Source organism: Crinia signifera, chromosome 1 (assembly GCF_055691185.1).
Source record: "Crinia signifera chromosome 1, ASM5569118v1, whole genome shotgun sequence".
NCBI classification, from domain to species: Eukaryota; Metazoa; Chordata; class Amphibia; order Anura; family Myobatrachidae; genus Crinia; species Crinia signifera.
The window spans coordinates 128841426-128855372 of NC_139217.1; the positions used below are offsets into that span (position 1 = coordinate 128841426).

Consider the following 13947-nt stretch of genomic DNA (forward strand, 5'->3'; position numbering starts at 1 on the left):
CCCCATACTCTTACCTGACGGTCACTGTCCCGTCCAGTCTCCCTCAGTCACCGCTGCGCTGCTGCCCGGCCGCATCTGCGTCACTGTCCCGTCACTCGCTCCCGGCGCCGGCTCCTGCTGATAATGAAAAGTGACTCTTAGAAAATGGCTGCCAAAACTGTCTGCAATACGGGGGCAGCCATTTTCTAAGTGTCACTTTTCATTATCAGCAGGAGCCGGCGCCGGGAGCGAGTGACGGGATAGTGACCGCAGATGCGGCCGGGCAGCAGCGCAGCGGGTAACTATAGCACCGCAGCCCCCCAGGCGCCCATAGTTACTCTGCGCCTCCCCGCCATGGCGGGGGCTGCAGAGGCTTAGTTACGCCCCTGCAGAGGATACTTGTTAATAAACTTATATTAATCAGCAAGATCTCTTGTCTCTTCGCTTAATCTATATTCATCTACACTGCATGAAATGTTAACCCTCAAATCAAGAAATAATAACAAATGCATAATATGACCAGATATCAAAATCCACAATAATCTTAAAATGAACCATCATGTAAACGTACCTCTACTAGTAGTGACTGATTTTAAGTGATCTTTTGTACGGTTTATTATCCATACAGGAACAGATGTCTGTAATTGTCTCTACTTTGACCTTTGAAACTTATCAAAGTCAGCTAGGCAATCATCCAATCAAAGGGGCTATCATTATCAGAAGAAAGGTAATTATAATCTGAATATGCTTCAACCTGATTATTATTAGCCCAGACTTTCCCAGGTCTGATTGGGGTAGAATTGTAGACATCTCTATGTCAGCACTGTGACTCTTCTAGCTGTATTCCCAGCTTGTGCTTACTGTCATCTCTGCTCATTGTTGCCTATTTGGAAATAGGTTTGGAGGAAGTTTGAATACATGTTGTAGACTAGTAGGTAAGGTATGAACAAATGTGATGCTGCTGACATATCAGCATAAATTGCATTCATGTGCTGATCTCCAAAGGCCAGTAAATATTTACTGGAACTCATACAGTCTTGCCAGTCTCATGCTACTTGTTCCCATTGATTGTTAGCATATCATGGAAGCCACAGTACAGAATAACAGGTTATGGGGGAGATTCTCTAAACAAGAAATGCGGTAAAAACCCCGTTATCAGGGTTTTTACCGCATTTTGGGATGCTCTAAGCATCCCCCACCGGGTTAACGCGGCAGGGGGCATCGCCAGAAAAATCTGGCGATGCCCCATAGAAGTCAATGGGCTTCTACCGCATCCCACCGCCGCCCCGCAACGACCCCCCGCCGCCCCGCATCGCCCCCTCCCCCCTCACCTGTGTCCGGGAAGCACAGAGCTGTGCTGCCCGGACCTGTGACCTCCTCCCTGCACTGATCCTCTTCCGGGTGCAAGGAGGAGGAGAGCCCGGCGCAGCAGCAGTAGCGCCGGGTGTGTGAGGGAGGGGGGAGCCGCCAGGACCTGCTGGGACCCTGCGACTCTCACCGCAAAGGACAGCTCTTAACGCAAGAGCTGTCCTTTGCTATAATTATCGCATATGTTAGAACATATGCGATAATTATAAATGAGATGGGCGGCGAAGGGGGGCGGAGATTCTTAGAGAATCTCCCCCTATGTATCTGTTATGTTTATGTATGTGGTTTCTGTCTAAGGAGCAGATATATCAAGCTTCAAAAAGTGATAAAATGGAGAATGGAGTCAGCCAATCAGCTCCTACCTGCCATGTCTCAGGCTAGGTTTGAAAAATGACAGGCAGGAGCTGATTGGCTGCCTGTTTATAATTAATTTTTTTTTTTTAATACTTACCCTCCAGAGTCCCAGGATAGTGGCAGCAGCATTGTGGAAATCAACTGAAAAATATCCGCCTTGCTACTTTTCTAGAGATCTGTGCGTGTACAGTATGGTCTGAGTGCTCTAGTGCCCAGACTTAACAGTGCTGTAATGCTGCTGGCAGCAGGAGTGTTGTGAAAATTAACAGAAAAAAGCCTGCCAATCCAGGAACTCAGGCCACTGGTCTCCATTTTCCAACAAGCAGGTCAGTAAACAAAAATACATTCTCCACAACATCCACATTCAAAATGCATATTGTGATAAATACAGTATACCCCAAACTGTGTGTTTAGTAAAGTATCTGTAAAACAAGTAAATACTATCTGTATGCGCCTATTTTACAAGTATGTACCACTGTGGGTTATTACTATATTACCATAATTAATGTTGCTATTATTATATAAAATAGAAATAAGTCTTAGTATAATATTTCACTGATTGTTTGTTAAAATTCACCTTCGTAGATACATTTTTATATGAACAGTAGATGGTGTGGCTGTGGGATTTCATAGAAGGATACAGGACCAATGATATCAATTCAATTATCTAAATCAGCATACAGTACATGTTTATGAGGCATTTTAGTCAACTGCACTGAAAGCTGATATACATCCCCTGGGACACCCCAGGTATTCAGCATTATAAAACACAGCTTACAAAAAACAAAACAAAATGATTGTGACGTAATAAAGTAGGACAAAGGAAAACTAAGCATATAATCACCTTCTTTGGAGAAAAGCAGAAGAGAAAATAATAGTTATTTAAGATAAATGAAAATTAATAGTGTTGGGGCACTTCTGACACCAAATAAATCTGCCTGTATTGGACTCTACTTTAAGATGCCCATAAACTTATCCGATTTGGGCCGATTTCACCTGATCCTGATGGATCGGGCTGAGAAATCGGCCCAAATCGGATGTGTTTAACATCCCCTCCAACCTGATGCATGGTCCCATGTGCATCGGGTCGATCCCTACAGATTGAACCTGCAGCAGGTTCAATCAATTGGATTGCACCACTGGCACACACCTATGTGCAGAGGCAGGCAGCGGTGGGGTCCGGGCTGAGATGAACATCTGGGGGTGGGTGACCGGTGTGCAGCATTGTGGTGAGGCGGGCAGTCCGCAGTGTCCGGGAAGCACTGAGCAGACCTGCGGCCAGCGGTGGTATTTAAAAAAAAAACATTAAAAGACAGGCCGGCCGTTGATTGACTGAGAGTGCTCTCTCTAAGCCAATCAGAGGTCAGGCCCCTGACTGGCTGAGAGAGAGTGCACTCTCAGCCATGACATAGTCACACAGCAATGTTGGCCTGGGGTCAGGAGGATAGGTAAGTGTAAACAGTGGCGTAACTACTGTAAGGCAGCCACAGCTGCCACTTGGGGTGCAAGCAGCAGCAACTTCTGTGTGGGCGCCAGCACTGATATGCTGCTGCTGCCCACTGACTGAGCACCGAAGGCGAGTCAGCCGCCGGCACGGGTGCGGCCGTGGCAGAGACGACAAATCCCCCCACTGATTCAATTGACTGCACACAGAGCCGGCTATTGGCTACTGTATACAGGGCTAGGGTGGCCTGGGATGCGTCGGAGCCAAGGGAAGCAGCAGTGTCTGCTGGTCTCTCTTCCTCTATCCTGCTTCAGCTTCTCTGTTATACGTGTGACGCCATCACGTCACACACTGGGGAAACACGCTGAAGAGGAGCTGGGGGGGGGGGGCACAACTTTTTTGGCAGGGGGAGCAAAATGTATAGTTACGCCACTGAGTGTAAACAAGAGGAAATAAGGTATACATTTACTAAGATGGCAGTTATATTGAAGATGGGCTGTTGCCCATAGCAACCAAGCAGATTCTATCTATTATCTTCTTAGTAGTAGGTGCTAAATAATTAAAAGATAGACTCTTGTTGCAATGATCAATATACAATCTTCAATAGAACTCCCATCTTAGTAAATTTACCCCTAAGTCAGGATGTGAATAGAATAATGGTTCTCAAACTTTTTTGAATCACGGCATCGTAGAGTTGTAAAATATTAAATTAAGTACATTATGTTTATATGTCACCTATTTAATTAGTTATGTGGTGAGCATTCTCTTTGTCCACATAGTTTATGATGGGAAGCCACTAGCTCTGGTTTTGCCTATTATATTGACAATACATAATTTTAATTGGTCCTGGACTACAAACCCAGGGCACTCCTGCAAGTGCTCCGAGGCACCCAGGGGCGCCGGGGAGCACAGTTTGAGAACCAATGGTTGACACTAGACATTGTGGATGTAATTGGATAGGAAAGTTTATAATGATAAGCTTGCCTGGTGAGGTGAGTTTTTAGGGAACATCTGCATGTTTGGAGACAAGGGAATAGTCTTATATGTAGTGAGTGTATGAGGGCATTCTATAGAGTACGTGCAGCTCTCTCAAAATTTTGGGTACATTAAAATTGGTATACGCATATATTTACATCATTTAAAAGCACTTGGAAAAACAATGATTGCTACCACGTGCAAGCCTAAAAATACTTGTCCCACTCATAAAGCACAGTATACCTGTGCCATAGCCCCCCATTTCCATCACTTTGCACTTTTTCACCTCAAAATTGACATATCATTTTTGGCTTATTAAAAATAAATAAAAACTTCACCGTGCCTAAATATTCATTGAGGGTGCTCCTAACCAAGGTGCTCCTAACCAAGTCTCGGCAATTTTACCCAAAAATCAGGCCTTTCCCCAATGTTACACCTTCCCGGAGAGAGTTGTGATAAACTCAATGAAAAAATATTGCATGCAAACAATTAGCTGCAATAAAGGGGGTTGCATTTTCACTTTTTATTCCACGAAAATGGGTTATCGCATCTAATTGGATATCCCCCTTTGTTATAAGGAAGGGGAGCTATACAATACAGATAAAGCTATAGCATATAGACAGGGCCGGATTTAAGTAACATGCCACCCAATAATTTGTCATTTTTTTTCCAGCTGGCCACACAGTTGGCCATATTAAATTGTATTTCTGATTGCCACACAAAGATACTGTATGCATTTTCTATACTTTTAAATATTTAAGGAGACATTGGGGCTGATAGTATATGTGGCTACATACTGTATCTACAACGCAATAGGCACACCCATCTGCTTCTCATAATGGGCCTTTGAACATTTTCAGCACCAGGTCCATATGACCCTTAATCCGGCCTCCTCGTGTATAGTAAAATGATTGGTGGTACTATACCCTTAATTATATGCAATGAAAGCAATTTTAATTGTGGGTATTTAATTAATGGGGGAAAGAAAGTGACACATTAGATGAGTCATAACATTAATGATGAAGTTGGAATGGAAAAAACTCCCTGTATTTTAATCCATCCATTGGTTCTTATTTAGTTTTATCAAAACCCCATTGAGGACATTCATCCTACAACACAATGCTGCCACCCTATTGCTGGAATGGAGTCTGCAGAGGAATTTGCATTGTTAGTTTTCTGCCACACAAAACATTTTGAATAGGGGCCAGAAATGCTTCATGCTGCTTTCCCACTGCCAAGCCGTTTAAAGAACCGGTATTTTTAAACGGTATTTAAAACGGTATTAGCTTTCACATTGCAGTAGATTACCATTTTAAATACCGTTTAAGTACCATTCACATTGCAGTAATACCGTTTAAACCCCTCGTGTCCCCTGGTACCTTTCCTTCCCCTGCTGCCCTGGTACCCCCCCCCCCCCGGTACCTTGCAGCTGGTACCTTGCATCCGGGCAGCGGGGCAGCATGGTAGGCAGGGTAGGCAGCGGGCATTCAAGGGCTCCTAGTTGGCAGGTCCCAGACTGATTGCTGAAAGCATCATGCAGGAGGGGGCTGGTGCACAGACAGCGGGTGCACTGGGGATCCGGGCAGCGCATCCGTGCTCAGGAGGAGGATGCCGAGGAAGGTCCATTAAGAGATTGTCAGCGAGGGTACCAGCTGGCAGGTACGGGGGGGATGGGGAGTTGGGGGGGCAGGACAGGTACCAGGGGAGGAGGAAAACTAGTGTAGGATCTTAAATACCGTTTAAGAGGCATTCCCACTGCCTAAAAAACGGCTTTAAAAACGTGTAGGACTCTGCTTTTTAAACGTGTTGAAGTACTGGTTATCTTTAACCGGTAAATAAACTCTGGCACTTTCCCACTGCAGCCTTAAACGCTTAGAAAGGGGGAAAAAAAACGGCAATATACCGTTTAAGACCTGCAGTGGGAAAGGGGCATCAGTTTTGTCTCATCTAGTCACCAAACTTGTACTCCCTCACTTAGCTGAGCCACTGATGTTCTCTGGAAAACTCCAGATGTGCTTTGGTGTGGTATTTCTTCATTATTCGTTTATATCCACCCTTACATGCTGGTTAGTTGAATAAAGAGCACTTGAAATGGCTGACTGGTGCATCTTCTCTTCAGCCACTGAACCAGGTCACTGTGAATTTTGGCCTCTCTGTATCTTCCCTCACAATTGTAACGCTGTCTTCAGCACTTAGTATGTATAAGTGAGTTTATGTGCCTCCACCCCAAGCTTTGATGGTATAAAGATAGGTTATATCAATATGTATATATTTCTATGAGGGCGAGCTTGGGGAAACACCCTTTTAACTATCCAGTAACCAATAAAGTTAACAAGTTATTTGCATAACAATAATATTATTTACATAGGTAATTTCACACAACAAAAATAGGTGAAATAATGGCATTAATCATCACAACCAATTTTATTTGACTGGAACTTAAGACGTGTAGTCGTGTTCAGTAATATTTCTGGAATGCCTTCTTCAAGTAAAAAAGATTATACAAGCCTACCTTAGTCGGCTGAAACAAATAAACATATTATACGTCACATGCAAGTGAATTAATATCTTCACCGTTTAAACAACAATTTCAATCAACAATAAAAAAAACATATAGTAGAAAACCTTAAACTATTATTGCGCAATAATATGTATTTTAGTTAGTGTACACTAGTCTTGGTGTTACTATAAGCGCTGTTGTATTTTATGCCGCGTTCCTTTGTTAACCATATACTGCAGTTCCTGAGCAATCTAAAGTTCCCACCTGAGTCCTGTAAGGTGAGTTTGTAAGTAATAGGAGTTGAACTTATATGAAGTGTTTGTAATCCAATCTAGAAATAGACTGCAAGACATTTACTGAAGGATTCAAGAAATGAGTTCCCGCTATGAAGGATCCGCTCTCTCCTAACAGGCTGTACTTTCCTGAATTGAATTTGTGTTATTAAACAATCCACACTTGTATTCAATGTTATATAGTTCTACTATATTGGTTTGAATGAACTGTTGCTGCTGTATGCAAAAAGGAGTATATTCTCTTAGATGCTAGAGAGAATTATGTTCTGTTAATGAAACAATATCAGCTGATACTAGTGTAATAACAATGTCAGACACTTTTCCAGTCCGCAAAGTGTCAGTTTCATAGCTGTTTGGAGTGAAAACTTTAATAATGATCTACGAAGAAACTTTTGTATCCTGCTAGTAATACTGCACTGTTAGGTTCCCAAAGATCTACTGTATGCAGCTCTCTATTATTAAATACACCATTTTTATTCCGGATGTAATTTATCTGCAGTCTCTGGAAAGGTTTTCCGCAAGATCATCTGTAGTGTAGTCTTTCTGTATAAAAGCCCACAGTGGTATCCTTTATATCTATATCTTAGCACCTTGTGCTCCTTACAAATAGGACTTCTGTACTTTCTCAAATTTTCCCTGTATATGTGGCACCCTGCAGGGGGTCCCACTCGGCCAGATGTGCAAGATTAACCCCACCGCTGACAGGGGGTTAATCTCCCTCCCCATGGGCGACGAGAGCCCAGAGGCGGGACTCACCCAGGTGATGGAGAGCCGGAAGGAGGTCAGCGGGGATGGGAGGGCAGCGAGGACGGAAGCTGGGGTGAAAGGGAGGTCTCGAGGAGCGTGGAGCGCGAACTGCCCGGGGTCAGGAGAGCAGCCGGCGGGGATCCCAGCGCGCGCGGCTCTGGAAGAGGCAGATCCAGCACCAGAGCCCCAGGTCGTGCAGCCGAGTGCGGATGGACGGAGGAACAGCCTCCGTGTGAAATCCTCAGCACCCAGGGAGAAGGGAGAGAGCGCGGGACTGGGCACGAGCGCGGCTCTGTCCGGTGACAGAGGACAGGGAGCCGCTGCCTGTCACGCCGCACTACGGGACTCCAGCTCCCCGGCGGTGATTGACAGGGAGGCTGAGCACCTCCACTGGCAAGTCAGGCAGGACGGGACACAGAAATTGTCTCCCAGATATGCAGGGGACGGAGCGGCAGCACAGCAGAAGGACCCAGACGGCTTGCCCTCCGGAAGGCAGCCGCCTCATGCCCTGCAGCCACCAAGAGAAACCGTGAGTCTGGTCCTGGTGACCACAGTGCGGGGTGAAGCACACCCTATGATGTAGTACCCCTTTGATCCCTGTGGGTTGAAGGGACATTTTGAGAGTCAAGCGCAGTAAGAGGGACCAGCGCAGCTAAGTCCCTGAAGGTTAGCCTCAGGAGGGGGGGAACAGCAGTCACACACCAAGAGACACCCGGAGGGATGGTCATGGGCCAGGGCAGGCAATCCCGTGTAAGACCTCACCTACCCCTCTAGTACTGTCGCTACTGATTCAGGGGCAGGCCAGGACGCACCGCCCTAATCTCCTTAAGGGGAAGCTCAAGCCAGATTGAGTCCCACCTCACAGGGCGCCGGCTACTTATCCGTAGGAAGGCCGACAGGAGTATCGTTCCGGCTATTTATCCGTAGGAAGGCCGAGAGGAATAGCGCCCAGGCTATTGATCCGTAGGAAGGCCGGGCTCCTTGAGAGACACCCACTTGGGAAAATTGTACATTAATTCCTGTATACAGGCCGAGCCCTAGACACGGGTTCAGGACGCTAGTTGGGTACCGGTACCATTAGTCCATTTAGTAGAAGTGGAAATATAGGAGTTCTTAGACGGAGTAAATTGTTTGCTTAGTGCGTTAAAAGAAATGATGAGGTCGTTTAGCCCAGTACAGGCTATTTGTTAGTTCAATTGAATGTATGCAAGATTTATGCGTTTATTGTTGTAAGATCGCATTGTTTATTTTTTTTACTGCAGCTATTTGTACTGCGGGTCGTGATGTTGGCCTGTGCCGAGTGGCGACTAATAAAATGTAACCTAGTTCATTGCATTTTCTCCCTCAACTCTGTGTCCACTATTGTTGTCTAATCCCCTGGATAAAAAGTACCTAAACCGCGCGGGTACCACAATTGGCGTCATACGAACAGGATCCAGGGTACAATTAGGAAGCAATAAAGGATGGAAGAACCAGTGGTGCCAGCGCCACCGAACGCAAATGCAATGCCAGGAGGGGAACCCCAACAAGAACAGCCCGCACCACCGGGGGTCACATCCATCACGCTCCCATACTACTTCGGAGCCCCGTGGATGCCGACCTACAGCGGGGACGCAAACAAATTGTCAGGGGCGACGTTCGCACAGTTTAAATACAAAATAGGATCGGTGTCCCGGCTCTACATCCTTCAAGACCAACAGACGATAGAAATATTGATAGGACAGCTGACTGGGTCCGCCCTACGTGAGGTGATGTCATGGCCCCCAGAACATAAACAGACAGTGGAACAGATCCTAAAGAGATTATCTACCATGTTTGAAACAAGAAATCTCCCGGAACTGAAAATGAAACTCTATGGGAGGAAACAGCAACCTGGAGAAACACTACGGGACTACGCTTTGAGCCTGCAGGAGGCTTTGAGGGCAATACAAGCCATCGACCCAGAAGAAGCTAAAAACGCAGACGAGACACTGACCATCCAACTTACAGAAGGGGTGGTGAAGTAAAGTATGCGTGTGCAGCTGAGGTTACTCCGTCGACAGATGCCTGGGAAATCGTTCAGGGACTTCAAAGAGGCCGCCATCGCAGTAGTTGGCACCGAGGTCAAGCGAGAAGATGAATACCCCGAGTTATTGGGTTCAAAGGAACAGCGTGACCTGCATGGGCCCACCACCACCAGCCAGGAAGGAGCCAGGACAAGCAAAGACATGGCTGTACAAGGCGGACAGAACCTCCAAGAAGACAAACTCCAGACGCTGAGCAGACAGATAGAACAGCTGATGGCAGGAATGGCAGACATGAAAAGGGAGATGTATCAGAAGAACAGATCACCGACCGGCGATGATAGAGAGCCGGGGTGGAGAACCGAATGGTGTAGAGAAGCGGGAAGCCAATGGAACCACCCAAAGCAGTCAGACAGGCGACTGACAGATCAGACTGAGAAGAGAGCCCCGCAACACACCATCTGCGTCCAGAGGAGCCAGGCGGGGAAGAAAGTGCTAGCTACACAGGTACAAGGAACCGTCAAGTGGTTTAATGTCCGAAGAGGATATGGGTTCATTAACAGGAATGACACGGAAGGTGATGTCTTTGTCCATCGGACTGCCATAAAGAGAAACAACCCCCGGAGGTTCCTGCGCAGTGTCGAAGATGGCGAGATGGTGCAGTTTGATGTGGTGAAAGGACAGAAGGGTGAGGAGGCAGCCAATGTGACTGGTCCCGGGGCTGTACCGGTTACGGAAAGCCGGTTTGCTCCCGGCCGACGTTTGTTCTGCAGGCGTCCACCTCCATCCCTCTATAGACACCGTTTTGGTAGGAGAGGCAGAACGATGAACCGGGAGCACTTAAGCATGTCGCGTGAGGACACGGCCATGAAAAGTGGGGGTGAATGTGGCACCCTGCAGGGGGTCCCACTCGGCCAGATGTGCAAGATTAACCCCACCGCTGACAGGGGGTTAATCTCCCTCCCCATCCCCATGGGCGACGAGAGCCCAGAGGCGGGACTCACCCAGGTGATGGAGAGCCGGAAGGAGGTCAGCGGGGATGGGAGGGCAGCGAGGACGGAAGCTGGGGTGAAAGGGAGGTCTCGAGGAGCGTGGAGCGCGAACTGCCCGGGGTCAGGAGAGCAGCCGGCGGGGATCCCAGCGCGCGCGGCTCTGGAAGAGGCAGATCCAGCACCAGAGCCCCAGGTCGTGCAGCCGAGTGCGGATGGACGGAGGAACAGCCTCCGTGTGAAATCCTCAGCACCCAGGGAGAAGGGAGAGAGCGCGGGACTGGGCACGAGCGCGGCTCTGTCCGGTGACAGAGGACAGGGAGCCGCTGCCTGTCACGCCGCACTACGGGACTCCAGCTCCCCGGCGGTGATTGACAGGGAGGCTGAGCACCTCCACTGGCAAGTCAGGCAGGACGGGACACAGAAATTGTCTCCCAGATATGCAGGGGACGGAGCGGCAGCACAGCAGAAGGACCCAGACGGCTTGCCCTCCGGAAGGCAGCCGCCTCATGCCCTGCAGCCACCAAGAGAAACCGTGAGTCTGGTCCTGGTGACCACAGTGCGGGGTGAAGCACACCCTATGATGTAGTACCCCTTTGATCCCTGTGGGTTGAAGGGACATTTTGAGAGTCAAGCGCAGTAAGAGGGACCAGCGCAGCTAAGTCCCTGAAGGTTAGCCTCAGGAGGGGGGGAACAGCAGTCACACACCAAGAGACACCCGGAGGGATGGTCATGGGCCAGGGCAGGCAATCCCGTGTAAGACCTCACCTACCCCTCTAGTACTGTCGCTACTGATTCAGGGGCAGGCCAGGACGCACCGCCCTAATCTCCTTAAGGGGAAGCTCAAGCCAGATTGATTCCCACCTCACAGGGCGCCGGCTACTTATCCGTAGGAAGGCCGACAGGAGTATCGTTCCGGCTATTTATCCGTAGGAAGGCCGAGAGGAATAGCGCCCAGGCTATTGATCCGTAGGAAGGCCGGGCTCCTTGAGAGACACCCACTTGGGAAAATTGTACATTAATTCCTGTATACAGGCCGAGCCCTAGACACGGGTTCAGGACGCTAGTTGGGTACCGGTACCATTAGTCCATTTAGTAGAAGTGGAAATATAGGAGTTCTTAGACGGAGTAAATTGTTTGCTTAGTGCGTTAAAAGAAATGATGAGGTTGATTAGCCCAGTACAGGCTATTTGTTAGTTCAATTGAATGTATGCAAGATTTATGCGTTTATTGTTGTAAGATCGCATTGTTTATTTTTTTTACTGCAGCTATTTGTACTGCGGGTCGTGATGTTGGCCTGTGCCGAGTGGCGACTAATAAAATGTAACCTAGTTCATTGCATTTTCTCCCTCAACTCTGTGTCCACTATTGTTGTCTAATCCCCTGGATAAAAAGTACCTAAACCGCGCGGGTACCACATATACAGCTTAACCCTTTAGTCAGTCATTCACAATTTCTCTGCTGCTGAAGTATAATTAGCTGCTCTCTTTATACCCAAATACAATGTCTCTGTATTGTACTTAAACTCCTTTTCCCTCTCACTCTCCTTCTCTCACTTTTGTGCTGCTGGAGCTGTAATGATCTTGTAGACTATTGACTGTCAGGATGCCTTTATTATTACTTCACTGTGAGCACTGAAGGGGTTAATAGTTCTTTATTCAGGGGTTGCTGATATAAAGATTTGCTGAAAACCTGTGCAATGTTTATGATACTCTAATGCAGCCCACACACGCACCGATTCCAGCGTGCGTTGTGGGCTTAACTAGCACACACAGCATCGCATCGTATGCCTTGTGCATACGATGTGCATGCGATGCGATGCTGTGCTGGAAAAAGCTAGTACAAAAAGTATGTGCAGCACATACTTTTTGTACTGTACGATGAGGTGCCGCGGGAGCGCGCACCCCATCGTACAGCATCGCACCGCCGGCATCGGCACGTGTGTGGGCTGCATAACTTAGAGTAGTAGCCATCTTTCCCTTGCTGTAAGGCAGCTGCAGTGAGGTGTCATATATCACCTGTCAGTCTGCACTTAGAAATCTTTCCCTGTGTAGCTATGAGTGATGCAGGGGTTTGGACAGCACTCACCAATCTCCGTTCTTTACTCTTTAGGCCTCCGCCCAATCTCCTCCCAGATGCCACCTCCAGTGATGATGTGCAGCACCTCTGGTACCTCTCACCGGAATGTACACTATCTGCCCAGCCAGAGATTTAGGCCACCTGTCAGCGTCTGGTCAGCTGTAGAGGCTGCCATCACACGGAGCCTCTGGTAGTAGTCTTTTCTCCCTCACAGGTCAGTTCTCCTATCTGCCAGGGCTGCACACTTCTGCCCTCCTCAATCTCCTCAGGAGAATTTCTCCCTCACTCTCTCCTGCTCCCCCTTTTTATACATTCAGTTTGAATCTACAACAACTTTATTTAACTGTTTACCTGGGGTACAATCAGGGGCTGGCTGGCAACTTTTAGCCTAGGGGGCAAGTCCAGAGCACTGGCCCATAATCAGCCAAGTCACCGTTGGAAGGAATGCTTTTGCGCGCCGTAGGCGCGCCGAAAAATTAGGGGCGTGGCCTATCATAAGGGGCGTTGCCTGTACCATGATTGTATTGTGTACCTGCAGATTGCACATTTTAGCGAACCTTGTAATACCCATTAAACATAAAGCCACATGTCGTAATGCCAATTACACATTATGCTGAACACCATGATGCCAGTTACACATTACGCCCAACACTGCGATGCTAATTACTCATTACACCGCACACTGTGATGCTAATTACACATTATGCTGCACACCTTGATGCCCATTACACCCCGTACTGTGATGGCAATTACCCAATGCTCCCCACACCGTAATGTCCATTACGCCCCCTACCATGATGCCCATTACACCGCACAATGTGATGTCCACAGTGCCAGATATGCCCCCACAGTGTAAGATATTCCGCCACAGTACCAAATACACATATGCCCCCACAGTGCCAGACACAAATGCCGCCACAGTGCCAGATATTCTGCCACAGTGCCAAATACGCATATTCCTCCACAGTGCCAGATATGCCCCCAGAGTGCCAGAGACACATATGCCCCCACAGTGCCAGAGACACATATGCCCCCACAGTGCCAGAGACACATATTCCCCCACAGTGCCAAAGACGCATATGCCCCCACAGTGCCAGATATGCCCCCACAGTGCCAGAGACACATATGCCCCCACAGTGCCAGAGACACATATGCCCCCACAGTGCCAGAGACACATATGCCCCCTCAGTGCCAGAGACACATATTCCCCCACAGT

At 47.9% G+C, this 13947-nt stretch overlaps 1 long non-coding RNA gene across 1 annotated transcript; it reads left to right on the top strand.

The window, feature by feature from the left end:
• The first annotated feature begins 607 nt into the window (after positions 1 to 607).
• On the top strand, positions 608 to 5425 carry LOC146026500 (uncharacterized). The gene is made up of 3 exons (XR_014454472.1): positions 608 to 706; positions 1806 to 2027; positions 5199 to 5425. It is a non-coding gene; the product is annotated as an uncharacterized LOC146026500 (long non-coding RNA).
• Positions 5426 to 13947: the final 8522 nt, after the last annotated feature.